The sequence below is a fragment of the Tursiops truncatus genome, chromosome 2 (genome assembly GCF_011762595.2).
Source record: "Tursiops truncatus isolate mTurTru1 chromosome 2, mTurTru1.mat.Y, whole genome shotgun sequence".
Classification (NCBI taxonomy): domain Eukaryota; kingdom Metazoa; phylum Chordata; class Mammalia; order Artiodactyla; family Delphinidae; genus Tursiops; species Tursiops truncatus.
This window is the reverse complement of record NC_047035.1, coordinates 124,657,002-124,664,454: the sequence shown is the minus strand read 5'-3', so window position 1 is coordinate 124,664,454 and position 7,453 is coordinate 124,657,002. Positions and strand designations below refer to the sequence as shown.

Below are 7,453 nucleotides of genomic sequence, written 5' to 3'. Positions count from 1 at the left end.
GGCTCAAGATCATGTCCCTTCAGTGCCTCATAGAGGGGCTTTACGATGAGCCCATTGCTTGGGATCCAAATCCGACAGAACCCTGCCATTCCCAGAAAGCCTCTCAGTTGTCTGTGGGTCTTGGATGCTCCTAAGCCTGCAATTGCCTGCTTTCTGTCAGGCAAAAGATCCTGCTGTCCTTGAGAGAGGACAAAGCCCAGATACGTGACTTGCTGTTTGCATATCCGGGCCTTTTTCTGGGAGACCTTATATCCACAATTAGCCAAATAGTTCAGGGTTCTGATAGTATTTTGTAGACATTTATCGTATGTAGGGCTCACTATGTGCAAGTCGTCCACATATTGGAGCAAGAGTCCTTCGTCCAATATTAAGTCTCTAAGGTCTCTAGACAACGTCTCCCCAAACAAGGTAGGGGAATTCTTAACTCCTTGAGTCAGGACTGTCCAACAATACTGTTGGACTACCTGCGTTTCTGGGTCTTGCCATTCAACAGCAAATAGCTGCTGTGATTCTTCTACAATAAGAATGCAGAAAAAAGCATCTTTCAAGTCCAAGACTGAGAACCAGCCGTATTCTCCCAGAATAGTTGTGAGCAGAGTGTATGGATTAGGCAGCACAGGGTGTAAGTCCTGGACTACTTCATTAATAGCCCTCAAGTCTTGGACAAAGCGATACTCTGCTGAGTTTGGCTTTTTGACCGGAAAGATAAGGGTGTTATATGGGGACCTGCAAGGTCTAATCAGTCCTGTTTTCAAAAACTTCTCCAGGATTGGCTGAATTCCCTTTTTTTTTTTTTTTGCGGTACGCGGGCCTCTCACTGTTGTGGCCTCTCCGGTTGCGGAGCACGGGCTCCGGACGCGCAGGCTCAGCGGCCATGGCTCACAGGCCTAGCCGCTCCGCAGCATGTGGGATCTTCCTGGACTGGGGCACGAACCCGTGTCCCCTGCATCGGCAGGCAGACTCCCAACCACTGCGCCACCAGGGAAGCCCTGAATTCCCTTTTGAGCCTTTTGTTTCAAAGGATATTGTTTTAGATTAGGTGTTTTTGGCCTTCCCCGGAGTGCCATCAGCCCACACTTCCAGCCTTACCTTTTCGTAGACCTCTGTGGGAAAAAGCCCTGTCTCCTTCTCTGGGGTTTCCATGAGTACCATTTGTAGGCTTAAAGTGTGCTCCGGTGGGACCCTGATGTCAAGCTCTTCTGGCGAAAAGGTTACTTGAGTGTTTAATTTACAAAGGAGATCTTGTCGCAGAAGGGGAATTGGACACTCTGGCATATATAAGAAGCTATGTCCCCCAGTTGGCATTCTAGAGCTTATAGAAACAAATGGTTCTCTACTTCTCCAGAAACTCCCATGACCAAGATAGACTGAGATGTTTTCTGTGCCACCTTGGTGTTTACCACAGAATATGTGACACCCATATCTATTAGAAAGTCAATCGACTTGTTCCCCACTGTCAATGTTACCCAGGGGTCTTGTGGGGAAATTAGAATCAGACGCCTCAGGTCCAAGGACCTCTTCATTCATTATCAGATTGCTCCTCTCTTTCTACCATATGAGAGGCTCCTGTCTTCTATTATTCTTTCATCAAGGGCATTTTCTTTTCCAATGCCCTTCCTCCTTGCAGTAAGCACATTGCTCCTTCCCCAGTGGTGTCTTACCTTCCTTTAGGTTACTCACCTTCTGGGAATTCAATGCTGCTGCCAGAAAAGGTACATTCCGTTTTGCATCTTCTTGCTTTTGTCATTGTTCCCTGTTGTTGAATACTTTAAAAGCAACATCTATTAATTGAGAAGGGTTCATTCCAAATACACCATCTAACTTCTGTAATTTTTTCCTAATATCTGGGGTGCTTTGCCCAATGAAAGTCATACATTCTCAGGGGTCTCGGGGTCTGCATCCATGTAGCGCTTATAAGCTTGATAAATCCTTTCCAGGAACTCTGATAGATCCTCATTTGGCTTTTGTTTTATCTCCTGAATCTTGTTTAAGCTCTTTTGTCTAGATACCCCCTTTTGAAGACCCACTAAAACACATCCCCTGTAGTGTTCTAGAAGTGGCATGCCCCCATTATCAGGATCCCAGTGAGGCTCAGCAATAGGGACTGCCAAATTTGCTTCTGGCGTTCCATTTGGATCCACTAAATGGAGCTGGTGCACTTCCTCTCTACCATCCTCCTTTCATCCTCAGTAGTCATTATATTCATAAGAGTGTGAATGTCTGCCCAAGTGGGATGGTAAGTGGCAAATATTGAGGTGAAAAGTTCAGCCATATGGAGTGGGTCCTCTCAGTAAGCAGGGTTATGGTTTTTCCAGTTAAGCAAATCCTAAGTCGGGAATGGATTCTGCATCCATAGGAGCCCAGCTGGCTGGCCATTTGCATTACAGACTCCTACAGGGTATCAGCGCAAGGGAAATTGCCTTGCTGCGGAAGTTGCTCTCAGTCCAAATTGGGTGCCCTGTCGGGTCTTAGATGGTGATACTAAACCAGGTCCCTCTGCCACCGGGGTTACCATAGAAACTGCTATTCAATCCCCATGAGTGGGGGAAGCAAGAGGTAGTGAAAGGGGTGAATATGTTGGCGCCATAGGGTGGGGCAGTTGGAACAACTGCCAGTGCATGCAGCCTGCTCGGCCAGTGGGGTAGCTGGATGGGCCACAGCGGGTGTTTAAGCACTGGAATAATATGTCCCCACTCTCGTTTCCCCCCCCTTCCCCTTGTAGAACAGGTTCTCCCTTGGGTTTCCTTTCAGACCGTTGTACCATAAGGTGGCAGTCCTCTGACTCCTTCTTCCTGATGCAATAGCATAAATGCTTCTACATATGGAATCTGACCTCTTTTCCCTGCTCTTTTGCAAAACACTCTTCTAACTGCCAGATCGTATGATAATTGAGTGAGCCATTCAGGGGCCCGTCGTTCTTCTGATCCTAACATATATTGGGTCCATACCCTATTACAATAGTATATCATGTCTTTCTTAGTCATAGGCTCATAGCTATGTTTTGCCCATTTATCTAATATATGCCCCAAAGGGCTATCCTTCAGGATAGATGGAGTATTTCCCTTTTTGATAAGTTTGATAACACCAAAACATGAAAGACGCAGACAAATTCCAACACAAAAAGCACAAACAAATTCTAGCATCAATGCACACAAAACCAAAAGAAAACCAAGACCAAAACCGACGAACTAGTTCCCAGTGAACCAGTTCCCAAAATCAGGTAGAGTCCAACAACAATTCCCCTCTCCAACAGGGTACCCCGACCAAACTGGCTTGTCCCGTAAAGGAAAAGCCCAAACTGAGGGGGGAATATGTTCCCAGTGTGCACGCCAGAGCGACTTACCGTCCAAAATCAAACTGAGTCCGACGACTCCTAGAAGTTTGTTGGTTCCTTGCTTCAACTGCCAAGCGCTGGGGTAGCTGGTGTCGCTTCAGGGTACTTTGAAGTGAAGATCCTCAGGACAAATGGACCTGGCAGCTGCTAGGGTCTTGCCCCAATATTCCTTGACTGGGGCCAGCTAGCCATGAGCCACAAGGCTCCTGACTGGCTAAGCCAAATTTGTTACCGAGTCCAAGCTTGCTCTGCTTGCCGCACGACAGGCCAGTAAATCAGAGACAAGGTGTTGAGGCAAAGAAGACGACTTTATTCAGAAAGCCAGCAGTCTGAGAGATGGAGGGCTAGGGCCCCCAAAAACCATCTTATCAGGGTATGGATGCCAGTTTCTTTTACAGAATCAGAGAGGGAGAGGCAGTGGGGAAGTAAAGTAAAAAGGGCCATCAGTCTAGCAAAACATCTCCCGGAAGGACCAGCCTCAGTGAGGGGATGTGTTAATTTCTTCTTTCTGGCAGCCATTCACAGGTGGGCAGGGTCAGATTGTCTCCCTGTGAGCTGAAGAGAGGCACTTTAGTTTAACATTCTGCCAGAAGCAGCAGGGTTCCCTGAGGCACGCCATTACGTATGATTATAATAACAAAAGCAACGAAAAGCAAAGGTTAAAGTCAAAGAAACAGATCCAACATGGAGTCCAATTTAGCTCTTCCCTGTTACAATACCAAAAAAAGAAGTTATTTACAGCATGTAAATTGTAGCTGTAATTTAAAAGATACGTATAATTTATGAGCACTTTTAAAGACAAGTATTATATAAACCGGTATTGGCTCCTTCTAGTAAGTGTAGAATATTAGCTTGTAAAACATTTTTTTGAGCGGCAGCGGCGGCCGCAGCAGCGGGGTCTGCGGGCGGTCGGGGCTCCGGCCGGGGCGGCGGCACCATCTTGTGCCCGGGGCCGGTAGGGAGGCCGGGGAGGGAGCCCCGGGGGTCGCAGGAACGGCTTGGAGTCTGAGGAACTGGAGCCTGAGGAGCTGCTGCTAGAGCCCGAGCCTGAAGAGGAGCCGCCCGGCCCCGTGCCCCCCGCCCCGGGAGCTCCGGGCCCTGGGCCTGGCTCGGGAGCCCCCGGCAGCCAGGAGGAGGAGGAGCCGGGACTGGTCGAGGGTGACCCGGGGGACGGCACCACTGAGGACCTGGAGCTGGAAGCGATCAAAGCTGGAGTCAGGGAGAGGGAGGAAGAAGCTGAGAAGCTAAAGGAGCTACAGAACGAGGTAGAGAAGAAGATGAATATGAGTCCACCTCCAGGCAATGCTGGCCCAGTGATCATGTCCATTGAGGAGAAGATGGAGGCTGATGCCCGTTCCATCTATGTTGGCAATGTGGACTATGGTGCAACAGCAGAAGAGCTGGAAGCACACTTTAATGGCTGTGGTTCAGTCAACCGTGTTACTATTCTATGTGACTAATTTAGTGGCCATCCCAAAGGGTTTGCATATATAGAGTTCTCAGACAAAGAGTCAGTGAGGACTTCCTTGGCCTTAGATGAGTCCTTATTTAGAGGAAGACAAATCAAGGTGATCCCAAAACGAACCAACAGACCAGGCATCAGCACAACAGACTGGAGGTTTCCCGCGAGCCCGATACTGTGCCCAGACCACCAACTACAACAGTTCCCGCTCTCGATTCTACATTGGTTTTAACAGCAGGCCCCAGGGTCGTGTCTACAGGGGCCGGGCTAGAGCAACATCATGGTATTCCCCCCACTAAAAAAAGTGTGTATTAGGAGGAGAGAGAGGAAAAAAAGAGGAAAGAAGGAGAAAAAAAAAAAAAAGAATTAAAAGAAAAGAAAAAACAGAAGATGACCTTGATGGAAAAAAATATTAAAAAAAAAAAAAAAGATATACTGTGGAAGGGGGGAGAATCCCATAACTAACTGCTGAGGAGAGACCTGCTTTGGGGAGTAAGGGAAGGCCCAGGGAGTGGGGCAGGGGGCTGCTCATTCACTCTGGGGATTCGCCATGGACACGTCTCAACCGCGCAAGCTGCTCCCCCTGTTTCCCTGTCCCCCTTTGCTCCCTTGCGGGCTGCTCAAGGGTAGGTGGGCATGGGTGGTAGGAGGGGTTTTTTTACCCAGGGCTCTGCAAGGACACCAAACTGTTCTGCTTGTTACCTTCCCTCCATCTTCTCCCTAGCTTTCACAGTCCCCTCCTGCCTGTTCCTGTCCTGCCAGGTCTACCACCCACCCCACCCCTCTTTTCTGGCTCCCTGCCCCTCCAGATTGCCTGGTGATCTATTTTGTTTCCTTTTGTGTTTCTTTTTCTGTTTTGAGTGTCTTTCTTTGCAGGTTTCTGTAGCCGGAAGATCTCTGATCTGCTCCCAGCAGCTCCAGTGTAAATTCCCCTTTCCCCTGGGGAAATGCATTACCTTGTTTTGGGGGATTTGGGGGTGTTTTTTGTTTTTCAGTTTTTTGTTTTGTTTTCCTTTACCTTTTTTTCCCTCTTATTTGGAGGGAATGGGAGGAAGTGGGGACAGGGAGGTGGGAGGTGGATTTTGTTTATTTTTTTAGCTCATTTCCAGGGGGTGGGAGTTTTTTATTTAATATGTGTCATGAATAAAGTTGTTTTTGAAAATAAAAAATAATAATAATAAAAAACATTTTTTAAATCTGTGTAAGAGGAAAACACAAACTCAGGAAAAGTCATCTTGAAAGGAGATGACTATTGCCCTTGATGACCAGCTAGAAACAGGGTCTGCCGTGAGTGGTGGGCAGATCCAAGAGGAGAGGGGCCTGCACTCTCACCCTTCTGCCTGGAAAGGAGCCTCAAGTTGTCCTTTCTGGAAGATGTGAACAAGATGTGTTTCTCATGATGCTAGCAGAGCAGATCATCATAGCCTGTGGGTGGGACAAATGGCAGTTAAAGAATGCCTCACTTTGGGAGGTGGACTACAAAAAACACAAAGCTTCATGAAAAGCTTGAGCTTGAAATGTCCTACAGATTCAGTGAGCTAACGCTTCATGAAGCTTGTGCAGTCACCTTGGGAGGAGCTGCCAGAAGCCCTGCCCAAGGGAATTATCCACAGCCCAGGTCCTCCATTATCAGCATCTGAGATCTTTTCTCACTGGGGTCTGGAAATAGCATCCTGTGATGTGATTTATAATAAGAAATGTGTATTTAATCTTTGTCTCAGTTTCTGGCACAGAGTTCCTAAAACCCTTGGAATTTCCTATGTGATAAGAGGGATAAAGGTGTCTTTTTTTATGTTAATGAGTGACCTTTGGATGCACCTAAGGGTAGGGATTGGTTGCCAGGAGAACTAACCATGTGATCGATGTGATTAGAGAGTTGGAATTTTCAGTCCCACCTCCTGACCTACAGGGAGGGGAGAAGGGCTACAGTTTGAATTAATCAGGAATGACCCATGATATAATCAATCATACCTTTGTAATGAAGTCTCCATAAAAACCCAAAAGGACAGAGTTGAAGAGCTTCTGGGTTGGTGAACATATGGAAGTTTGGGGAGGGTGGGTGCACCCAGAGAGGGCATGGAAGCTCCACACTCTTTCCCTGTGCCTTGCCCTATACATTTCTTCCACCTGGCTGTTCTTGAGTTACATACTTTTATAATAAACTGACAATCTAGTAAGTAATATGCTTCTCTGAGTTTTGTGAGCCACTCTACCAAATCAGTCAAACCCAAGGTGGGGCTCATTGGAACCTCCAATCTACAGCCAGTCGGTTAAAAGCGCAGGTGATGACCTGGACTTGCAATTGGCATCTGAAATGTGTGTCAGGGGCAAGGGGATGGCAGTCTTTTAGGAATCTGATGCTATCTCTTGGTAGATAGTGTCAGATTTGAATTGAATTGTAAGACCTCCAGCTGGTGTCAGAGAATTACTTGGTGGTGTAAGGAAACCCCCTTCTCCCATATTAGAGTGCAGAACTCATACGTTGCAACCCTAGAAAGGCTCAGAAACCATAGGAAGAACTATGAATATGAATAAGAAGAAGGTTAGTGCAGAACAAGGAAGAAAAAGGTGAATCTAAGGCAGTAGGTAGCATTTGGATCACAGTTTTATAGTGAGTACAGCACTCGACTGTTAGCATGTTCAAAGCACTGAAGGTG

At 47.2% G+C, this 7,453-nt stretch overlaps 1 pseudogene; it reads left to right on the top strand.

Annotated features, from left to right (window-relative positions):
• Positions 1 to 321: 321 nt before the first annotated feature.
• Positions 322 to 5,981, top strand: LOC117310437 (polyadenylate-binding protein 2 pseudogene; annotated as a pseudogene).
• The last annotated feature ends 1,472 nt before the right edge of the window (positions 5,982 to 7,453 follow it).